Source organism: Plecotus auritus (assembly GCF_963455305.1).
Source record: "Plecotus auritus genome assembly, chromosome: 1".
Taxonomy (NCBI): Eukaryota; Metazoa; Chordata; class Mammalia; order Chiroptera; family Vespertilionidae; genus Plecotus; species Plecotus auritus.
Window position 1 is genome coordinate 95,576,047 of NC_137770.1, and position 23,087 is coordinate 95,599,133.

Here is a 23,087-nt window from a genome sequence, read left to right on the forward strand (position 1 = left end):
ACAGTAACTTTGGGCCACTATTAACAGTACCTCTTTTAACAATAACTTTGGACCTCTGCAAAAATAAAGAATAACAGAGTGAAAGTCAAGGAAGAGAAAAAGGCAAAGAGGGAAACTGACTAATGTCAAAAGATGATTTTGCTGGTTGTCTGATTCACAGATTTTTCTCTAATAACATGTTAGAAAATACCCTTAATATGTTTCTTTATCAGTAAATTTCATGGTACATACTTTTTCTTTTTTTCTTATAGTTTTTTAATGTTTTTATTGATTTTGAGAGAGAGAAGAAGGGAGAGTGATAGAGAGATAGAAACATCAATGAGAGAGGAACATCATTAATCAGCTGCCTCCTGCATGCACCCCTACTGGGGATGGAGCCTGCAACTCAGGCATGTGGCCTGACCAGGAACTGAACTGGTAACCTCTTGGTTCCTGGACTGATGCTCAACCGCTGAGCCACATTGGCCAGGCTGTACATACGTTTTCTTGACAGTAATTTTGATAGTTGTTTTTTTGTCTGAAAAGTAAAAATAGATTGATTTTATTACTTATGGTTAATTATTTATGTACCTTTCCCCAAAATTCCTAATTATAGAATCAGATTATCCCCTTTGTTCTTGGCAGTTTTCTCCCCAGCAATTCACAGAGAATAATAAGCTTTATTTTTTTGTATAACCCCCATATTTAGCTTTCTACTTAGATAATGGCCGCTGGTAGACTATATAGGGCATGCTCTATTACTCAGAGGTGTAGAATAATTGCTGCGTAAACAGTACAGTAATAGCTGCTGCATAAACTAACATCTATCTGATATTACTACTCTTCTCAAAATATATTTTTATTGCTATCAGAGTGGGAGGGAGAGGGAGAGAGAGATAGAAACATCAATGATGAGAGAATCATTGTCTGCTGCCTTCTGCATGCCCCACACTGGAGATTGAGCTCACAATTCTGCATGTGCCCTGACTGAGAATCAAACTGTGATCTCCTGGTTCACAGGTCAATGCTCAACCACTGAGCCACTCTGGGCTAATGTTGCTATTCTTGACCCATCCTAGCCATATTTATTTTGTAGTGAGTTGGGAAGAGATGGTCTAGTCCTTTCTGTCTATTCTGCTTAATCAGAGCTTTCTGATAATTTACTTTCTACCCACCTCCTCAAAACATCTAGTCTCCTCCTCTTACTCCCCAGTAGGAAAAGAGCTATGGATGATTATTGATTATGATGGATTAAAATAATGGGTTTCTGATCATATGCAGCACCAAATTATATGTAGCCCTTTTCTAGGTATTACAATATTCTATCCTATGCTCTAATCAGAATCATTTGTTATCACCTGCTACTTGTAACCAAAAACACATTTTACTGAATTGTAGCAAGAGACAACACAATCATGTAAGTTATAGAATAAAAATAGTTTTACAATCAAGGCCTAACACTAGTTTTGATTTATTTTCATATTTTCCTGCCTACATGAATTCCTTACCTCCCTTCGTTTTTACCTTCCTAAAAGAAAAAATGGCACTCTATCTTCATTTTTACTTGGCCTGCCCTTACGTTACTGAATTTACTACCCTCCTCCCACCCCAAGGCCTGCAATTCAATTTTGAGAAATACTGCCAGACTGTTATATTGAAACCTAACTCCTCGTGGGAAAAGAAAACCATATAGGTCTCAGGGAGGGTTAGATAGCCATAGCCCATCTTCAGAGTAGTACCTTTTTGTGGTATGGAATCTGGAAGATGAATGCTGATGTCAGTGGCATAGTTGCTATCCTTTAGCTTCATCTATTTTTGTAAGACCCAGTTTCGTAGGCCAACTCCAGCACAATTTCCTTCTTGTAGATCTTCTGCAATCGATGTGCTCAGATTCTTCTTTTTTTTCTTTCTCTGCCCCATACCACAGGCAGCAAGTGGAACCCTGTGAGTGCTGTGTATTTGTTGCAATCTGTCCCCACAGACTTTCTGTCACAAAAGCATGAATTTAGATAAAGGAAATATCAAAGACCTGAGAACAAACCTAACCAAATGAATGAGAAAAGCCTTATATAAGACCACTAATGTAACAATACTAAAATTTAGTCTGTCTGCATAATCCTTCTGAATACCTAATCTTAAATCTAATTTGTGGTCTTCTACTTGTATCTCAGACTCATAACTTTGGGGTGATGACTGATACCTCCTGATCACCCATACACATAATCCATTCTGTTACGAAATCAATTTTCCCATTTCGGTGGCTGAATGGGATTTAAAAGCAGCACCTCTATATCCAAGCATCAGTGTTCCAATCTGAATGCCAAAGACCAGGTGGTCCCATGGGTGGCCTTTCCTTTGTCTGCCATTTTATCCACTACTCTCCTGCCCTCAGTTCCCTCTGTGCCATTCTTCATGTCTCCTTGTCTTTTCTTCCTGATGTGACACACAACTGAGGTCAGGAGCAGTGCTCTATTCATCTTGGTATCCCCTTAACACCCAGCACATAGTAGTAGGTTCTCATAGTAGGTTCTCAAGACACTTTGGTAAATAAATTCCCTTTTAACGTGTTTTAGATCTATGCATACTTCTTTCTACTCCAATATGAAGGACACTGTGCAGGCCACAAATCATTAATGAACATCTGCATCTGGTAGCTATTTAACTGTCTTTAATTTGTGCTACATACTGCTCTTAGAGGTGTTCAGCAGTTATTGATTTGATAATATCATCTTCGTCCTCAAAACCATTAAAATGTTACCCAATTAATTAAATACAAGCTTCTGAGCAGTCTTCAGGGCAACAGTCTCACTGCCTTCTTTACTCTATTTCTCCTCTTATATTCCATCCCAATCATAAGAACATAGTAACTAAATGCAAAACTTACTTATTACAACTGTTTACCCCACCACTATCTCATCACATTTGCATTCTTTTGTTCTGGTTTCTTGGTTCCTAATTCTATTTTATTAATCTTGGGGTTTATGTCCTTAGCATTTAAAAAACAAAAAACCACCCAGAGAACTAAGGAATTGAGGGGAGAAAAAAGAGATGAGGTAAATGGTGGAATGGACATGATGTGTCCACAGTTGAGTCTTGGGAAGCAAGGAGATGCATCAAAACAAGAGGATTAAGTCAAACACCTTGAACCTGTGTTCTTCCGTGTGAGGTAAGGGAATACGACCTGGGTGCAATGGGCAGAGCCAGTTTGGTATTGTTAGCTATGTTTTGCTGTGCTCTGGCCTGGAATGTCCTAGGTAGCTAAAGGTATTTAACCCTGTGTATATGAGAGTAATGGGGAGAAGCTTCAAGTCATGTGTCGAGTTTTCATCTACTTGAGCTAAGATTTTTAATAAAAGGGTATTCAGAGCATTTGCTATTGAAAAGACTCAAGTGATTCTGTAGCTCTGTAGTATGGTGGGGGCAGGAGGAAAAGGGAGTTAGAAATTAACACTTTATAAAACTATGAAAATCAGTATTCTCTCACTTTTGTTTCTTTAAACTGTCTTAATACTGGGTTAGTCAGTTTATCCTTCAGCATCTTTGTAGCCCAGGATCACTCAGTATGTCAGACAACTGGCTTTCATCACTGCTAAGCTCAAAATTCTTCTCTAGGAAGCTCAGTCTGAATGTCAAGCCATTCACCACCTCATACTACTTCACTGTACCCAACCATTTTTCTCAGAGTTTAGGATTTATAAAACCTATCCTGGACCTCATTTGGTTTGTTGAGTATTTAAAATATGGTGTTGGTATGTATGTTTCATCAGGAATTATTTATGTGCATGAAATATTATTTAAATTTGAGTAACAGAACATCAGCAGAATAGGGTGGCCACCAAGCTTTGAGGGCTGAAAGGTCCCTAGGCCAAAAAAAAATTATCCATTGGCCTTTATTTTGCATCATTAGAGATTTCATTGATTACAGTGCACATATCCTTAGGATGGAGTAACAGAGTAAGTCATTAATACCACATAGTGAACTTATCATCATTAGAAAAACAACCTCAGAAGGCACAAATAATGCATGTTTGACTGGGGAGAGGGGAAAGGAATAAATCCAGATCCCAGAAAGCTACCTGGAGAGAAGAAGTAGTGCTACCTGAAAGGGGAGTGGAGGCCTGTATATTACGGGAGCATAGAACCAAAGTGAGAATAAAGAGAGAAGGAGGTAGAAGAGCAAGAATAACCAACTTTGCCTACTTTACAATTTTAGTTTAGTCCAGAGAGGTTGTAAAAGATGAGTTTCACTACATACAAGTAATTCTTAAAATGTTAATTTACAGTAGTGTATTAAGTTTTCTTAGATACTTACTTAACTGATGCATCATGAGAAAGGCTGGTTCTGTGAGCTGCAAGTGGAATGTCAAAGAAAAAGAAAATTACTATTTGTTAGTATCCTTCAGAGATTACTTGTAAAATGGTAACTAACATATCTTAATAGGTATCTATTCCCTACTGTCACTGCTCTGTTTTAACCCTCCAGGCACTCCCAGGGAGGCATAAAATAGACCGTAAGATCTGGAGACATTGCCTATCTTGCCAGTCTCATCTCTGGTCACCAGTCTACATACATACTATGTTCAAGAGTACTGAACAACATGTAATTCCCTTTGCCTTTGACCTTACTATTTCCTTAGCAACCCGTGTTCCTCTTTTAAATTTCTCATCCTTTAGTACTCATTCAGCTCATGTCAACTCCTTCAGAAAGCCTTCCTTGAAATCTGCCTAAGTAGACAAGCATCATCTTTCAATGATCACAAAGCATCTTATACATCCTTCTATTTCAGGACTTACTATGCTGTATTGTGATTTCTGGTTTATAGTGCTTGGCATATAGTAAGCACTCAATAACATTTATTTGTTGAATTAATTCTTAATACATGTGCTAGCTTAATGTTTGTTCATTAGTCTGACTGTGATTAATCTCTTCCCACTCAAATACTGTCTAAAATGCTTTATATTTCATCTTCCAAGTTCCATAAGTGGATTTAGTAAATATTTCTGGATAATTATACTAAAGTAAGCCTTCATGTAGTGTATTTCCATAAGAATACTGGGATGCTGTATGTCAATTATGCACATGCATGACCAAACAATCTTAGACAGAATGCTCTAAATAACAGAAAGTAGTATTACCAATTAGAGTCAGTTCAAAGTCAAGATGATTTAGTATTTATTTTTATCCCAATAAATGTAAAGTGTATTGTGAGTAACCAATAAATTCCAACAATCTGCATAAAAGAGTTTTACTTAAATTCTATCTACCGTCTTGCATTTGTGTATGAGTATAGTATGTTTTTGCACGTGTACTGTTTTGGAAGGAAGGTGCAGGAATTAATAGTGCACAAATCTGAAAAATTAAGTTTGGAGACAATACTGTTGTGGTGGCTTTAAAACATGTCTACAAATTCTTTGACAATACTCCCTTTTAGAAGTGGGCGTTAATTCTCTTCCCCTTGAGTGTGGGTTAGATTTAGTGACTTGCTTCTAAAGAATAGTATATGGTGGAAGTAATGTGCATAACTTCTGAGATTTAGGTTATAAATATATTGTGACTTCAGCCCCTCTCAGATTATTCACTTGGGGGAAGCCAGATGCCGTATCATGAGGATACTCAAGAAGCCCTCTGGAGAGTCCCACATGAGGAGGAACAGCCACATGAGTGAGCCACCTTGGAAGTGATTCCTCCAGTCCCGGGCAAACTTTTACATGACTGCAGCAGCCCTGGATGTTATCTTGATCATAACCATGAAAGATCCTGAGTCAGAGCCACCCAGCTCAGCTAAGTTGCTCCTGTATTCCTAACCACAAAAACCTAGAGATAATACTGTTTGGTTTATTTTTTAGGCTGCCAAGTTTTGGGGGGTGATTTGTTGCTTAGCAATACATAATGAATGTAACTTAAAAAAAAAAAAAAAAAAAAAAAAAAAGAACTCTTCTTTGGTTCTAGCAATGGGGTGAATTAAATATCCTAAAGAGCCCAACTGTTTAAAACCTATCAGGGGGAGTATTTCTCCCTCCCCACGTGGGAGTCTGTGCTTGTTTCTCAATAAATTTCTACCTTTGCTATAAAAAACACACTCACAACTATCAGAAATGCAATGGGAATTTGATAAAAATACAATTATAGTGTAGAAGAACTTCAATATATCTCTTTGATGCCTGGACACATCTAGTAGATAGTAAGAAAAGAGTTTACTAAATAAAAAGTCAGTAAAGACATAATTGGATAATATAATCTATACTAATAAAAGGGTAATATGCAAATTGGTCAGGACACCCTCACAATAACAGCAGGCTGCATGGGGCGACCAGGCCGGCAGGGGGGTTAGTGAGGGAAGACCAAACAAATGAGCAGGAGGCTGTGTGGGGTGACCAGGCCAGTAAGGAGGACAGTGAGGGGGCAACCAGGCCGGCAGGGGGGGCTGTGAGGGGTGACCAGGCTGGCGGGGGGGGGCAGTTGGGGGTGACCAGGCTGGCAGGGGGAGCAGTTGGAGGTAACCAGGCCGACAAAGGGGGGCAGCTAGGGGCGACCAGGCCAGTAGAGGGGGGCAGTGAGGGGTGACCAGGCTGGCATGAGGGGCAGTTGGGGGTGACCAGGCCAGTGGGGAGGGCAGTTGGGGATGACTAGGCCAGCAGGGGGGGCAGTTGGGGGTGACCAGGCTGGCAGGGGGGTTAGTGAGGGAATACCAAACGACTGAACAGCAGGCTGCGTGGGGCAACCAGGCCAGCGGGGGGGCAGTGAAGGGTGACCAGGCTGGCGGGGGAGGGGGGCAGTTGGGAGTGACCAGGCTGGCAGGGGGGCAATTGGGGGTGACCAGGCCAGTGGGGGGGGGGGCAGTTGGGGATGACTAGGCCAGCAGAGGGGGCAGTTGGGGGCAACCAGGCCAGCAGGGGGAGGGGCAATTGGGGGTGACCAGGCTGACAGGGGGGCAGTTGGGGGCAACCAGGCCAGCAAGGGGACAATTGGGGGCAACCAGGCCAGCGGGGGGGGGGGGGCAGTTGGGGGCAACCAGGCCAACAAAGGGGGGCAGTTAGGGGCGATAGGCCAGTAGAGGGGGACAGTGAGGGGTGACCAGGCTGCATGGGGGGCAGTTGGAGGTGACCAGGCTGACAAAGGGGGGCAGCTAGGGGCGACCAGGCCAGTAGAGGGGGGCAGTGAGGGATGACCAGGCTGGCATGGGGGGCAGTTGGGGGTGACCAGGCCAGTGGGGAGGGCAGTTGGGGATGACTAGGCCAGCAGGGGGGGCAGTTGGGGGTGACCAGGCTAGCAGGGGGGTTAGTGAGGGAAGACCAAATGACTGAACAGCAGGCTGCGTGGGGCAACCAGGCCAGTGGGGGGGGGGGGCAGTGAAGGGTGACCAGGCTGGCAGTGGGGACTGTGAGGGGTGACCAGGCTGGTGGGGGAGGGGGGCAGTTGGGAGTGACCAGGCTGGCAGGGGGGCAGTTGGGGGTGACCAGGCCAGTGGGGGGGGCAGTTGGGGATGACTAGGCCAGCAGAGGGGGCAGTGAAGGGTGACCAGGCTGGCAGGGGGGACTGTGAGGGGTGACCAGGCTGGCGGGGGAGGGGGGCAGTTGGGAGTGACCAGGCTGGCAGGGGGGCAGTTGAGGGTGACCAGGCCAGTGGGGGGGGGCAGTTGGGGATGACTAGGCCAGCAGAGGGGGCAGTTGGGGGCAACCAGGCCAGCAGGAGGGGGGCAATTGGGGGTGACCAGGCTGACAGGGGGGCAGTTGGGGGTTACCAGGCCAGCAAGGGGACAATTGGGGGCAACCAGGCCAGCGGGGGGGGGGCAGTTGGGGGCAACCAGGCCAGCGGGGGGGGGGCAGTTGGGGGCAACCAGGCCAACAAAGAGGGGCAGTTAGGGGCGACAGGCCAGTAGAGGGGGACAGTGAGGGGTGACCAGGCTGCATGGGGGGCAGTTGGGGGTGACCAGGCCAGTGGAGGGGGGCAGTTGGGGATGACTAGGCCAGCAGCGGGGGCAGTTGGGGGTGACCAGGCCAGTGGAGGGGGGCAGTTGGGGATGACTAGGCCAGCAGCGGGGGCAGTTGGGGGTGACCAGGCTGGCAGGAGGGCAGTTGGGGGCGACCAGGCCGACAGGGGGTGCAGTGAGGGGTGACCAGGCTGGTGGGGTGGGGGCATTTGGGGGTGACCAGGCTGGCAAAGGGGGGCAGTTAGGGGTGACCAGGCCAGTAGAGGGGGGCAGTGAGAGGCAACCAGGCTGGCAGGGGGGGAAGTTGGGGGCAACCAGGTTGGCAGGGGGGGCAGTTGCGGATGACTAGGCCAGTGGGGGGGAGGGCAGTTGGGGGCAACCAGGCTGGTGGTGGGGGGAAGTTGGGGGTGACCAGGCCAACAAAGGGGGGGCAGTTAGAGGCGACCAGGCCAGCATGGGGGGCAGTTGGGAGTGACCAGGCCGGCAGGGGGGCAGTTGGGGGCGACCAGGCTGACAGGGGGGCAGTTGGGGGCAATCAGGCCAGGGGGTCAGTTGGGGGTGACCAGGCCGGTGGGAGGGAGGGCAGTTAGGGGCGATCAGGCCAGCAGGCAGAGGCATTTAGGGGTGATCAGGCTGGTGGGGGGGGCAGTTAGGGGTGATCAAGCAGGCAGGCAGGTGAGCAGTTAGGAGCCAGTGGTCCAGGATCGGGCCTAAACCGGCAGTCGGACATCCCCCGAGGGGTCCCAGATTGGAGAGGGTGCAGGCTGGGCTGAGGGGACCCTCCCCCCAGGCACAAATTTCATGCACCGGGCCTCTAGTCAATAAATATAATTGACTATTCTTTTAAAACCTTACATCCTTCAAATAGAGACTATACAATTTTTAGCATATCCATGGAACATTTTCAAATATTTGGCCACACAGACAACCTGAACAACTTCAATGTGTTAAAGATTTGCATGCTATAATTTCTGAATCTAATAAAAAATGTCAACCAAAATATTTTCTTGGTAATTAAGAAACATACTTAGTTATGTTTGTTATGGCCCTGGCTGGTGCGGCTCAGTTTGGTTGAGTGTCATCCCATGCACCAAAAGGTCACTGGTTCTGTTCCATCAGGGCACAAGCCTGGGTTGTGGGCTCGATCCCCAGCAGGCAACCTGCAGGAGGCAGCTGACCAATGTTTCTCTCTCACATTGATGTTTCTCTCTCTCTTTCTCTCTCCCTCAAATCAATAAAAACATATTAGAAAAAGAAACATACTTATGGATAACTCTTAATTCAAAGGGAGAATTAAAAGAAGGAAGTATAATCTACCTAAAAAAGGACACTTTATTATCAAAACCTATGGGAATTTCCCATAGCTTTTTTTTTCCCCCCCCTGTGCATCAATTCCAGTGCGGATGAGCTTTCAGTGTGTCCTTGTGTGAAAACTATTTCAGTCCACTTGTTAATTCAGGATGCTATAATTACACCGCAATGGTGATGTGTCCTGTGTCTTCAGAAAGGGATTTTGCCAGGCTAGTTTAGGTTCAAGAAAAAGTCAAAGGTATTGAATTTTAGTCCTATATATGCTCCTGATTATATTTCTTTCAGTTATTATTGTTTATTTTTATTTAAATTCTTTATTGTTTAAAGTATTACATATGTCTCCTTTTCCTCCCATTGACCTCTCCCTGGCCACTCCCACCCCCAGCACATGCCCTCACCCCCTTACTGTCTGTGTCCATTGGTTATGCTTATATGCATGCATACAAGTCCTTTGGTTGATCTCATAGGTTTTTAAAAATATATTTTTTTAATTGATTTCAGAGAGGAAGGGAGAGAGAGACAGAAACATCAGTGATGAGAAAGATTCATTGATCAGCTGCCTCCTGCATGCCCCACACTGGGGATAGAGCCTACAACCCGAGCGTGTGCCCTGACTTGGAATCAAACCATGACCTTCTGGTTCATAGATCGACACTCAACCACTGAGACACCCTGGGCTAATGTTACTACTCTTGATCCACCCTAGCCATGTTTGTTTTGTAGTGAGTTGGGAAGAGAGAGAAGTGATAGTCTACTCTTTTCTGCCTGTTCTGCTTGATCAGAGCTTTCTGATAATTTACTTTCTACCCACCTCCTCAAAACATCTAGTTTCTCCCCTTGCCCCCTGCCCCACCCTGTAGGAAAAGAGCTGGGCTCCCATAGGTTTTGCTATAGGTATTCTTTTCTTTGCCTCTCCCATGAGCCTCAGACCAGTATCTATAATTGCCTGCTTGACTGTTCTACTTAGATGCCTGCAGGTTCCTCTAACTCAATGTATTCAAAGCTAAACTAAGTTTTCTCTTCCAAACTTGTTCATCCTTTTGTATTGCTGATCTACTGAATAGTACCACCATTCACCATCCATTTAGTTGTCTAGTCAAACAATCTGGAAGTTCTCTTCAACTCCTTCATCTCCCATATTCAATCACTAACCAAATCTCATCCATTTCCCACCTCCCTTAGTTTGAGTCAAATCTATGCCCACTTCTTCATCCTCACTGCCACTGACTTTGTTCAGGACTCATTTCTACCCTTGACTATTGTAATGGCCTCTTTAACTGCAGTAAGAGACAGCATGGTATTATGGTTAGGACTGGTTGAGTAAGACAGACCTTGGCTTTGCCACATACTATGTGAAACCTTGGGCAAGATAATTTAAGTTTCAGACTTAGTTTACTTCTATGTAAAATGGTTGATAAAATAGTTCTGACCTCATTAGTTTGTTGGGAGGATTAAATGAGAGACTATAAAGAGTTTAGCATCGTGCCTGGTACATAGTAAGTGTTCAATAAATGCTAAATGTTATTTTTATTGTTTTGTTGCCTCCAGTCTCTTCACTTCTAATTTTGTTTTCCCATTTAGAAAAGGCAAATTCTGATCATATTATGCCCTTGCCAATATTCTTCTGCAATTGCCCTTCAATAACAGGATAAAAGGTATATTCCTTGGCATGGCCTATCAGAATCTCAATGATCCAACCCTTCCGGTAAAGTATGTAGTATCAAACTTGCCATCCACGTTACACTTAGGGACACTTTTTTTCTGACTTCATCTTCTGGAATTCTCCAACTTGAACTTTTACTAAAGCAATTCTGAAAAAAACTTTTATTTCCACAAACACACTATGCTCTAATACCTCTATCTTGGTAAATGTATTCCCTTTACCTAAAAGGTTCTCCTTCCATTTGTCTACTTAGAAAATTATTTCTCATCCTTCATATCTCGGCTCAGTTGTGGTCTCTTCTGTGAAAGCTCCCCTGGCTTCCGATGCTTCCACTGGCCTTTGTACATACATCCATTATTGTATTTATCATATTGGGTTCTGATCATCGGCATGTCTGTTCCCCACTAACCAGTAAAATCCAGGGAAGGGACCATGGTTTTTCTGCTTTGTATGTTCAATAATTAACGGTTTCTGGCATGTAGCAGAAGTTCAATAAATGTTAGTTAAATTAATGGGTTAATGGATTGCAGGATTTATTGATAACTGTTGCTAATATTTACCTGACTTATAGTTTAAGCTTGATTTCTTGGCCTTTTTTCCAGTTGAATCAGCTATGTCACCTATATATGGCACATGAAACATAAAAACAAAATCCTCAAAGGCGTTTTAGAGAATTTGAACATCAGCTATTTCTCACATTTAAAACTGAGAAATTTATGAAAATGATTTAAAAGTCAATTTATAATAAATGTACATGTTTTATATGGTTTATATTACTTACAGAATTCAAAGATTTGTAAAAATCATTGGTATTCTAAAATTAAGTAATTGCCCTAGCTGGTTTGGCTCAGTGAACAGAGCGTCGGCCTTCAGACTGAAGGGTCTCAAGTTTGATTCCAGTCAGTGGCACATGCCTGGGGTTGCGGGCTCGATCCCCAGTAGGGGGGCAAGCAGGAGGCAGCCACTCAGTGATTCTCTCTCATCACTGATGTTTCAATCTCTCTCTTCCTCTCTGAAATCAATAAAAAATCATATTAAAAAATAATAAAATTAAGTAACTGATGGATGCACTGATCAGCACGGAAGGTAATCAACTGAACATCTAAAAATACTATGTGTGCAGAGAGCAGGTAGAGCCAAGGGCTGTACCTGCAGGAAGATAACTCCAACAGAGTAGACTTTATTTTTCCCCCAGGTCTGAGAGCTGAACACAAGCCACCAGAAGTGCATTTCCTGACACTGATGGGATGGGTGAAATAAGTTGGGAAATAGTATTGTGTTCTATTGTAATAAAAGTGGTCATGCTGTTTCTCAAAAATAAATTACGCATTTCATGTACTCATATTTCCAATATATTTTAAAATCTCCTTTACAAACAGGTGATCTAACAAATGCTATATGAACTCACTTATAAATGGAATCTAATGAACAATATAAACTGACAAACAAAATAGAAACAGAGACATGGAAGCCTGGAACAGACTGACAGCTGTCAAAGGGGAAGGTTGTTGGGGGGCTGGATGAAAGAAGGTGAAGTGATTAAGCAAAAAAAACCATATATATATATCACATATGTATATCTGTGTATATATACACATGTATATATATATATATGTGCGTGTGTGTGTGTGTGTGTATATATATCACATAGATACAGTCAACAGTGTGGTGATAGCCAACGGGAAAGAGGGTGGATAGGTCAAGCATGTCAAATTCGTGGCCTGTGGGCTGCATGCAGACCACAAGGAATATTTCTGCGGCCCAGCCAATATAACAGTATGTAAGAAACATTTTAATAAAAATTTCATAACTTAATTTTTACAATATCCTGTTATACATAACTAGAGGCCTGGTGCACGAATTCATGCATGGGTGGGGTCCCTCGGCCTGGCCAGCAATCAGGGCCGACTGGGGCCATCTCACCCAGTCCCAGCTGGGGGGGGAGGGACAGCGGGAGTTTAGCTGGCCGCGGGAGGTTGGCTGTAGGAGTTCACTGACCACCAGGGGGCAGCTCCTGCATTGAGCGTCTGCCCCCTGGTCATCAGTACGCATCATAGAGACCGGTCGCTTAGGCTTTTATATATATAGATTATTAGTAACAAACCACAACGTTCACTAATGACTGATTACTATAACTGTGTTGCATTCCTTTCCCTTACGTGTCTTACAAGCAGGCACACCATTTCTCTCCACTAATTCTAGCAGCAAATATTTTAGCAGCTGATTGCCACGTCATGAGTCTTGTACTCACTTGTTTGGTGTGCACAACAGGAAATATTTCACTTTTGGAGAACAAGAAACATAGGTTTATTTGTGTTACACTTATTAATTTGTGTAGTTATTCAGTGTCTGGTAAGTTAATGTTCAAGAAAAAATATTAATTTTATTAAAATGTTCTATTATTTCATGTTAACAATTACTCATTTATTTCAGCCCTTTGTATTCAGCATGTCTCTATCGAAATAAACCTATGTTTCTATGAAAATTGAAGCTTTTGTTTTTTTGCAGCCCACATAAACTTAAACCTCGTTTATTTTGGCCCATGTTAGCCTTTGAGTTTGACATGTTTGGGGTAGGTGGAGATGGGCAAAGGGGAGATAAATGGGTTAAAGGCATAACAATCCATCCAGTGCTCCATTCTAGAAAGCTTAGAGTTATTCCATTTATTTCAGATAAGGCCATTGTAATCAATTGAATTCCAATTGAGCATACCACTTGGAATTGAACTAAGATGTATAATTACTGATCTCAAGGTGTTTATCACCCAATAGAACAGACAGACAAATATGATACAGTATAATGAGTCCTGAGATAGAGGAAAGTCTGATCACTATGGGAGCAAGGTGAAAAGACAGCCACTTTAAGAAAACCTAGACACAAAATTAAATCCTCATTCTCATCATCTCCCTTGTTCTGGATCCACACATCTATTGAGTCACTAAATCCTGACAGTCTGACTCTGAAATATCTTAAATCTGTGGCCTTTAGTTCACCCTCATTGCCTCTACCTTAGTTCAGGCCTTAAGCATTTTTATCTAGACTATCTCAGTAGATTCAAAACTATCTTGTCTCTAATCTTCTCTGTCTCTCTCACACACTGTAACCAGATTATCTTCTATACTGATAATGGCCTAGGGGCATCACAACCAGACAGACTACTGGTCACCAGGAAATGCATGGAACACCTCTGGGTCCCGCCCCTGTGGCCCACAGGCTCCTATCACAGCAAGGCTGGCAGCCTGTGGGGAGGGTGAGGCAGGCACAGAGAGCAGGGCCTGGCTGCCAGGCGCCAAGGCGAGCAAGCGAGCAGGCATGCAGACAGCAGGGCCTGCCAGTGGCAGCGCACCAGTAGTCCCCCCTCTGTGCGTGAGCTGCAGAGAAAACACCTTTTCTGACCGCTCATTGGCTAAGCTCCCCTTACACCACTCGAAGTGGTCTTGGTAACTTGGTAATAAGAATCCAAGAAGCCGAAACCGGTTTGGCTCAGTGGATAGAGCATCGGCCTGCGGACTGAAAGGTCCCAGGTTCGATTCCGGTCAAGGGCACGTACCTTGGTTGCGGGCACATCCCCAGTAGGAGGTGTGCAGGAGGCAGCTGATCGATGTTTCTCTCTCATCGATGTTCTCTATCCCTCTCCTCTCTCTTCCTCTCTGTAAAAAATTAATAAAATATATTAAAAAAAAAAAAAAAAAAGAATCCAAGAAGGTGATCTAGGGTTTTTCCATCTCACTCCTGGAGGAAAAAACGAAGGTCCACTGCTGGAGGGGCTAAAAAATGTCATATCCTGCCCTAGCCGGTTTGGCTCAGTGGATAGAGCCTCAGCCTACCGACCGCAGGGTCCAGGTTCAATTCTGGTCAAGGGCATGTACCTAGGTTACAGGCTCCTCCCTGGCCAGGGCCCAGGTCAGGGCTCATGCAGGAGGCAACCAATCGAAGTGTCCCTCTCACATTGATGTTTTTCTCTGTCTTTCCCTCTCTCTTCCACATTCTCTAAAAATCATTGGAAAAATATCCTCAGGTGAGGATTAAAAAAAAGAAAGGTCATATCCTATGAAAGAGACATCTTGAAAATGCCTAAAGAAAGTTGTCATTTTTTTGTGTGGTGAAGGGACTGGAGTCCGTGTTGATGAAAACACCTTGGCGGCTGCAGCAGCCAGCAGTGGTGGCAGCAGCAAGGTGACAGGGGCAGCACCTTCCTCTGATCAGCCCAGTCACCTCCTGCAGAGGGAGGTCAGTAGGACATCCCCTGAGGGCTCCCGGATTGGAGAGGGTGCAGGTCGGGCTGAGGGACCCCCCTCCCATGCACGAATTTCGTGCACCAGGCCTCTATCTTTTATAAAAACCCAAATAGTTGTTATTTCACAGTCCTTCCTAAAACGCTGCAATGACCCCCTTACTTCTAAAAGAACAAATTCATACTTGAGAAAGGTATATGAAGCTCTGGCTTGAAACTACCTTTTCAGTCTCCTCTCCTGCACTGCCCTGGCTTTGCCGGCTGGCACTTCCTGCTTCCACTTGGCACTTGAACATGTATCTATGGTACTGCCTCATTATATCCTCATGTCTATTTATATAGAAATTCCCATTCACATTTCAAGAGTTAATTTAATTAAGCCCTCCTTTAATAAAGTCTTTTTATATTTCTGTAGTAAGGAGTAGTCTCTAAACGTTTTGTGCTCCTATTGCATTGTGTACACATCAAAACTGTCCTCTCATTTTACTTTAAGAACTTTGTTTGTGTGTGTGTGATCCCTGGATGGTGAGTCCTCAAGAGTAGTGAGGATGTCTTTTTCATCCTTGCATCCTATGTCACATACTTTCCCCCTTTTGCTTCCCTTGTAGCTTAGCACAGGACTTGGCCCTCAGTAGATTCTCAATAAACATTAGCTATCATCATCATAATTATCATCATCATTATAAACATCAAATATTTAAGTTGGTTTCTGCTAAACTACATGGTACATTTAGCATGGAGCCAACTCAGAACCATCTCTTCCAGGGAGAGGTCCAGACTTGTGTAGGACCTTATTATTTTTGACCATCTAGTACCATGCCAGTGAAGGGGATATCCCATAGATATGAAAATTAACCAGGTAAATTAATGATCAATACAAAGCATCTGAGACATACAACTTTCTACCTTTCATTCTGCTGTGTTAGTACAGCATGCTGAGGAGGTAACAAGGTTGATGATGTTTTGGTAGGAATCTTTATAAAGCTATGAGAATGCTGAACTGATCCTGGAAGTACATGAAAGAGAAATCACATAATTTTGAAACTTTATTGAAGTATAATTAAAGTACAATAAACCACAAATCTTTAATATGTACCATTTGTTCCGTTTTAACAGATGTATAAACACACGAAACCATCACCACAGTCAAGATAGGGGGAAATCCACAGCTCAGAGATGGTGGTAAAATGGAAGGGTGGTGGTATTGGCTGGAGAACAAATCAGATGGGATGTCACATTTCCCCTCGCTTGGGCCTTGGTTGCTATAGATAATTGAGGTTAACATGGAGAGGAAAGAAGAACTGCTTTGTTCTGCTTTCCATTTAGGATTCTAGAAAGAGAACTCTTAAGCTACCCCTACCCCTGCCTCCTCCTCATCTGGCATGACCAGGAACTTTTACATACAGTGTGATCGGGCATAGCAAGGCTTTCTCTGAGGTTTTGATTTCTTTTTTTTAATTTGAGATTTATTGAAGTATATAATTGAAGATCGTTAAAATGTACCTCGCAGTGATTTATTTACTAGTATACATTGAAAGGATTCCCTCCATTTAGTTAACATACCCATCTTTTTTTGTTATTGAAACATTTAAGTTCTATTCTCTTAGCAAATTTCAATTTTACCAACACAGTGTTATAAACTATAGTCACTGTGTTTTACCTTAGACACTCAGACCTTTTTTTTTCACCAATGAACTATTTGGTGTTTTATCAGGAAATAGCAGGAGTGAGAAATATAGAAAAACATACCTGTGTATTAAGATTAATCTTTATGCTACTGGGAATCATTTATTGAGCACTAACTGAATTAATGGCACTTACTAATATAGATGAAACACACTGTGTAAAGGCATTGATTCACAATATAACAGGGGACAAGTGACATGCCTATTCAATCAGCTGAGCTGTGGACAATAACTACTTGATTGATTTGGTAATCAACTCATTTGTATTCTGCCTTCTTCCAAAACAGATTTTAGACCTTATTTTTCTTATAGCTGACAATTTATACCCTTTTACTAACCTCTCCCTATTTTCCTTTTAGGTTATGCTTTCTTAAACCACCCTTAGTTCCAATGTGGTGTACACACAGCCCAGGAAGGGCTGAAAGTGTAACTGGAAGCTTGCCAAAGGAAGTCCCTAAGGTGGAGGTGAAAGGGCTGAATGTTATGGAACAGCCAGTCACAATCAAAGTGGAATGGCAAAGCTAGAGCACTCTACTAAGTCCAGTGAGACCAGGCCGCGAGTCATGCACCAACGGCTGACTTCAACTCTGAATGCCCACCGGCAAAGCACTATCTCAATGGAGATAAAGGCATAGCTTTGGAGACCAGAGGAGGCAGAGGACATTTCATTCAAGCACCTTGACTTTAGTCCATCTTCATGAGGTCATAGAAGCCAGTGTTTTCCAAACTTTTTAATGTGCATATAAAGCACTGGGGAGTCCTAGCCGGTTTGGCTCAGTGGACAGAGTGTCGGCCCTCGGACTGAAGGGTCTCAGGTTCTATTCCAGTCAAGGGCACATACCTCGGTTGCAGGCTTGATCCCCAGCCCTGTTTGGGGCATGTGCAGGAGGTAACCAGTCGATGTGATGTGTCTTTCTCAGGTCGATGTTTCTGTCTGTCTCTCTCCATCCGTTCCACTGTCTCTAAAAATCAATGGGAAAATATCCTTGGGTGAGGATGAACAATAACAATAATAATAATGGTAATAATAATGATAAAAATACTGAGGACTTGTGAAAATGCAGCTCCTGATTAAGTAGGTATTGGGTGGGGCCTGAGAACCTGTATTTCTTATAAACTCCTAAGTGAAGCCCATATTGCTTAACATAAGCCACATCTCTTGCCATGGACATCTGGACACCATCTTTGAGGAAGAAGGTGGGGAGCTTCCCTGAAATTCTGAGCCATTTTGGAGATCTAGAGGAGGAGAACCTGGAGGACTGTTAGAAAAATCAGTGACTGAGCCAGAAGCCAAAGGAGGACACTTAGATCCGGCAAACAGTGCTAATCCTACAGGAAGGGTTCAAGTAGTCAACTCAAGAAGTAGGTTACAATTTTAAAACTACTACTACTCAGTCAGGCTGTGTTAAAAAGGACAGGGAAACAAGAGTGGGCAATACTGATGACATACACCACTGCTGTGGGAAAATAGGTGGCAGAATAAAATATTTCTGCTACCAGTGAAGTGACAGAAGTTAATTCAGGCTTGAAAAGTCCAAAACCTAAGGAAGGGCAGGGTTTTGAAAAAGAGCATCAATTGGGGTCTTTGTCCTCATTAGTCCCGAGCCACAGGCTTTAAAAACATCAGTAGCACCGTCAATCAGCAACCTGCAAGGATGCTTCTCCAGTTGAAACTATTAAGATGCAGGTAAAATCTTCCCTGAGAGGCTCAACTGCTGGGCAAGGAGTGGCAGCAGAAGCAGAAGCAGCAGTAGGAGTGAGGCACATGCTAAAAAAATGACGTGGGATCTTGTGGGGAATGAAAAAGTACAGAAATGAAATCAGGAGCAGAGAGCTGTGGAAAAGACAGGACTCTGAACTGGGAATGCATGGTTATCAGCTGCAAAATGCAGCCTACCCTGCTCATAGGCGTTGGAGGCAGTGACAGGAACCGAGGAAGTATGGAGTCTAATCCCAATGGCAAGAGAGGATGTGGCATTGTTAGTAGGCATTACTCCAAATCCATCATTTACAACGGAAGACAGAGGATTTATCTGTACTATAAGCAGAAGATATCAGTACCAAATCATCTCCCCACCAATTACTATTTTAGAATTTCTAATCATAACATTTTAATTAAATTTTTGTCCTTGGTGTAATTTCAGGGCACTGACATTGTCACTCGTTTTCATCTTCGAAGAAGCTTAAAGAGACCGAATGAAATATTTTTAATAGGAGTGATGACAAAAGTTATCCAAGATAGGTTCTACTTATCCTTTCATGCCCAATAGTAGGAGAGCCATATATGCTAAGCAAAAAAGGGGTTGTGGGGAGGAATTGGTGAAGACAGTTTGTGGTTCTCAATGGGACATGATTTTGTCCCCCAGGGGACATTAGGAAACGTCTGGGGACATTTTGGGTTGTTACGAAGTGGGGCAATTGCTCCTGACATCTAGTGGATGCTGCTAAACATCCTACAATGCACAGGACAGTCCCCACAAAAAAGAATTATCCGGCCCAAAATGTCAATAGTGGCAAGATTGAGAAATTCTAGGATCAGGAGCTGTGAAAGCCACTTTTATATCTTGTCTAGTTAAAGCCACATTTGAGAGGACAGAGTTGTCTCCTAGGAGAAGGGAAAAACGCTATCCCTCCATCTTGCTCAAGGAGAACATGGCTTTTCCACTGTGTGGGGATGCATACCAGCATCATGACTGTGATGGAGACCCTGTAAAGGCACAGTGGCCATGGCAATTCTTGATTGTGCCTCATAGCCTGGCAGAGGCAGCCATATACTATACCTCATCTGTGAGCGAGGTGACTACAGATTCTGCTTCTAATCACTTGAGACAAAGAATTCCAAACTATATGTGTACTGACTGGGTTTTCATTAGTGTTATGAAATGTGCATCCCTTGGTGTCTACACGGTAGATGGCAGCCTTATTATAGTGGTACTAGAGGCCTGGTGCACGACATTCGTGCACTGGGGTGGGGAGGGTGTCCCTCAGCTAAGCCTGCGCCCTTTCACAGTCCGGGAGCCCTCAGGGCATGTCCGACTATGGCCGTGGAGGTGGGCCACTGTGCTTGCCAGCCATCAGGGTGGCTTGTGACTGAGTGGCACTACCCCTGTGGGAGCGCACTGACCACCAGGGGGCAGCTCCTGCGTTGAGCGTCTGCCTCCTGGTGGCCAGTGTATGTCATAGCGACCGGTCATTCCCTGGTTGGGTCAATTTGCATGTCACCCTTTTATTATATAGGATAAGTCTATTTCACAATAATTTCTTTTTCAAAAAGCATTTGAGGTGGCCACTGTTTGAGATGCCTACCTGAAACTTTCTACTGGAAGTAGGAGTTAAAGGTTGCAGGTGGAGGGAGCAAGATAACTGCTAAAGTGACTTATTATCCCAGAGGAGAGGTTACAGCCTCATCATCCATTGAACTGAATTCTTTTCTTACTGACTCCTCTTCTTAAACTTTTCATTCTTCCTCCTATTGTCTCTTTTTCCTGGCTCAGGCTTTTTAAAATTTCTCTTGCACACATTCTCTCATTTTTAAAAAAAGTATTTTATTTTCTGCTCTTCTTTTAAAACTTTTTTTCTATCCCTTTTCCCTCACTCTTGTTACTCTTCCCTCCCCTTCCCTTCTCCACCCTATTCCATTCCATCCCTTCTTTTACCATTTACTGACCACTTTTAACATTTTTCATTTCTCTTTCCTTTTCTAACTCTCTACTTTTACTATTTACTGGTTTCTCCTTTTTCAAATCAGTTCTATCTACCTGTGCATGTGTCTATCTATTCATCCACACACCTACCTAGCTATCTTTATTGTATTTTTTTATTAACTTTTTTAAGAAATCTTATCCCCTTCACACACAATTGCATTTGACTTCCTTATTGGTTTCTCCCTCTCACACGATTTTTCTTTCCTTTATATAACATTTTTTCCTATTGACTCATCATTTATAAACTTTTCTTTCCTCTTTATTTCCTACAAGTACTTCTGTTCCATCATCCTTCTTCCCATCTTTCTCCTACCCTTCCTCCCTCCCCACATTCCCTCTTTCCTTCATCTTTACCCCTCCCCTCCCTCCCCTTTTCCTTCCTTCCCACCTTAATTTTTTTCTTCACTTCCTCCCTGGGAAGTGCTTTGCTCCCTCCCCCATTTCTTCCTTCTTCCCATTCTCCTTTTAAGCTCTACCTGCTCCCCTTTAAAACTTTTCTTCCCTCCATCTTTCTTTCATCCTACCTTTCCCATACATTCTTCTCTACTTACTTCCACTGTTTTAATATCTACCTGCCTAATTATTCACTATCATTTATCTTTTTTCTTTTCTGACTCCTACTTTTAAAAACTGTCCCCAGTACACAATTATACTTGATTTTCATTATAGCTCCTACAGTTCACTCACACATCCTCTTTCCTTCTTTAACTCTGCTCTCTACTGACTCCTTTATAAAGTTCTTCCCCCGCTCCTTCCCTTCTTCCCCTCCTCCCTCACTCTTTTATGCTTTTTACAGGCTAATTTTAAAAAAATACTTTCTTCTCTCTATGCTTTTCATCCTTAGTACTGACCTCTCCATTTAAAAATCACACTCAATAAAATAACATTTTTTAAAAATCACCCTGTACTTAATTTTCTTACCAACTCCTTTTAAACTCCCTTCCTCTCACATTCTGTTTCTTCTTTTTGACTGTTTTTCTGGCCTCGCCCCATTTTAGCATCCTTCTCTTTCCCGCGTTCTTTCCCTCCCTCCCCCTCTCCCTCCCTCCCTCCCTCTCCCTTCATTCCCCGTGTCTGTCTCCAGCTTACTCCTCCCCCCTCCCCCTTCCCCCTCCCCCCATTCGCCTTTCCCTTGTGAGCCCGAACCCCTGCCTCCCTCCCTCCTTCCCTGTTATTGCCCCCCGCCCCCGCCATGTTCAGTAGTTTCTCTTTTAAACTCCCCCTTCCCTCTCGGGGACCTGGTTCCAGCCCCGCCTGAGCGCACTTGGATGTTAAAGCCGCCGTTTGGGGGGCGTTTAACCCCGGCCCAGGGCCCAGTCCCGCCAGGCCTCCGCCACCCCCTCCCCCGGCCAGCAAACTGACTTAACGCGCCACCAACCTGACCCTGGCCGTGCCTTTGGGCCCAGCACTCGGGGGCGAGCGAAAGGGGTTCCCTCCTTAGGGTCTGACTCCGCCCCAGCTAAGCGGCGCCTCCCCTCCCAGCGCCCCGCGCCCGGGTCCCGCCCCTCCATTCCGCGGGCGCCTCCCCGCCAACGGCCCGCGCCGGGGGCCGCCGCCTCCTCCCGCATCTGGACGGGGCTCCCCCTCCGCGCCGCCTGCGGCCCCGCCCCTCTCCGGCGTACCTGCTCGCCACCTGGTCGCCACCCGCTCCGCAGCCCCGCGTTCCTTCTCTTTTCCATTCCTGCGTCTTTTTCTCTTCCCTTTCCATAGTTCTGTTTCTCCTCCCGGCCTGTTTGCACGCAAGCCTGCCTTCCTCTCCCTCTCCTCCTTATCCCTCCTGTGCTAGCCTATCCTACCTCACCCAGCTCACCTCTTTCACTCTAGGCACTCGGCCCCTTTTAAAAATTTTTCATTTCTTCTTTCCCTTTCTAACTATTTCCCTTTTATGTACTGACCTTTCACTGGGTTCCTCTTTTTTTGGGAGGGGGGTGTGGTTCCTCTTTTTAAAAATAAGTTCTATCATCTATCCATCCATCTACCCACCCACCCATCATCATCTATCACCTATCTATATTCTATTTATACTTTATATACCTACCTGTGTACCTACCTTCATATTCAGCTATCACCCATCCATCTATCTTATTTTACTGTAATATTTTTTAAATCTTTTTTTAAAATATATATTTTATTGATTTTTTACAGAGAGGAAGAGAGAGGGAGAGAGAGTTAGAAACATCAATGATAGAGAAACATCAATCAGCTGCCTCCTGCACACCCCCTACTGGGGATGTGCCCACAACCAAGGTACATGCCCTTGACCAGCATCGAACCTGGGACCCTTCACTCTGCAGGCGGATGCTTTATCCACTGAGCCAAACGGGTCAGGGCTATTTTTTAAATCTTTATTGTTCAGATTATTACAGATGTTCCTCTTTTTTCCCCCCATAGCTCCCCTCCACCAGGTTCCCACCCTACTCTAGGCCTTCCCTACCCCCCGCCACTGACGTCATCCATAGGTGTAAACTGTTTGTCCAATCTCTTCCCGCACCCTCCACACCCGCTTTACCCCCCCCCCCCCCCCCGGCTCCCCGAGAATTGTCAGTCTGCTCCCTTTCCATGCCCCTGATTCTATTACAT

General features: G+C 44.1%; 1 long non-coding RNA gene across 2 annotated transcripts; it reads right to left on the minus strand.

Moving 5' to 3' along the window:
• Positions 1-275: 275 nt before the first annotated feature.
• On the minus strand, positions 276-21,974 carry LOC308239078. Of its 2 annotated transcripts, XR_013959684.1 has the most exons (6): positions 21,886-21,974; positions 17,645-17,765; positions 11,445-11,504; positions 4,292-4,328; positions 1,719-1,965; positions 276-517 (listed from the first exon to the last, which is right to left on the minus strand). It is a non-coding gene; the product is annotated as an uncharacterized lncRNA (long non-coding RNA). The 2 variants fall into 2 exon arrangements; XR_013959683.1 differs by lacking the exon at positions 11,445-11,504.
• Positions 21,975-23,087: the final 1,113 nt, after the last annotated feature.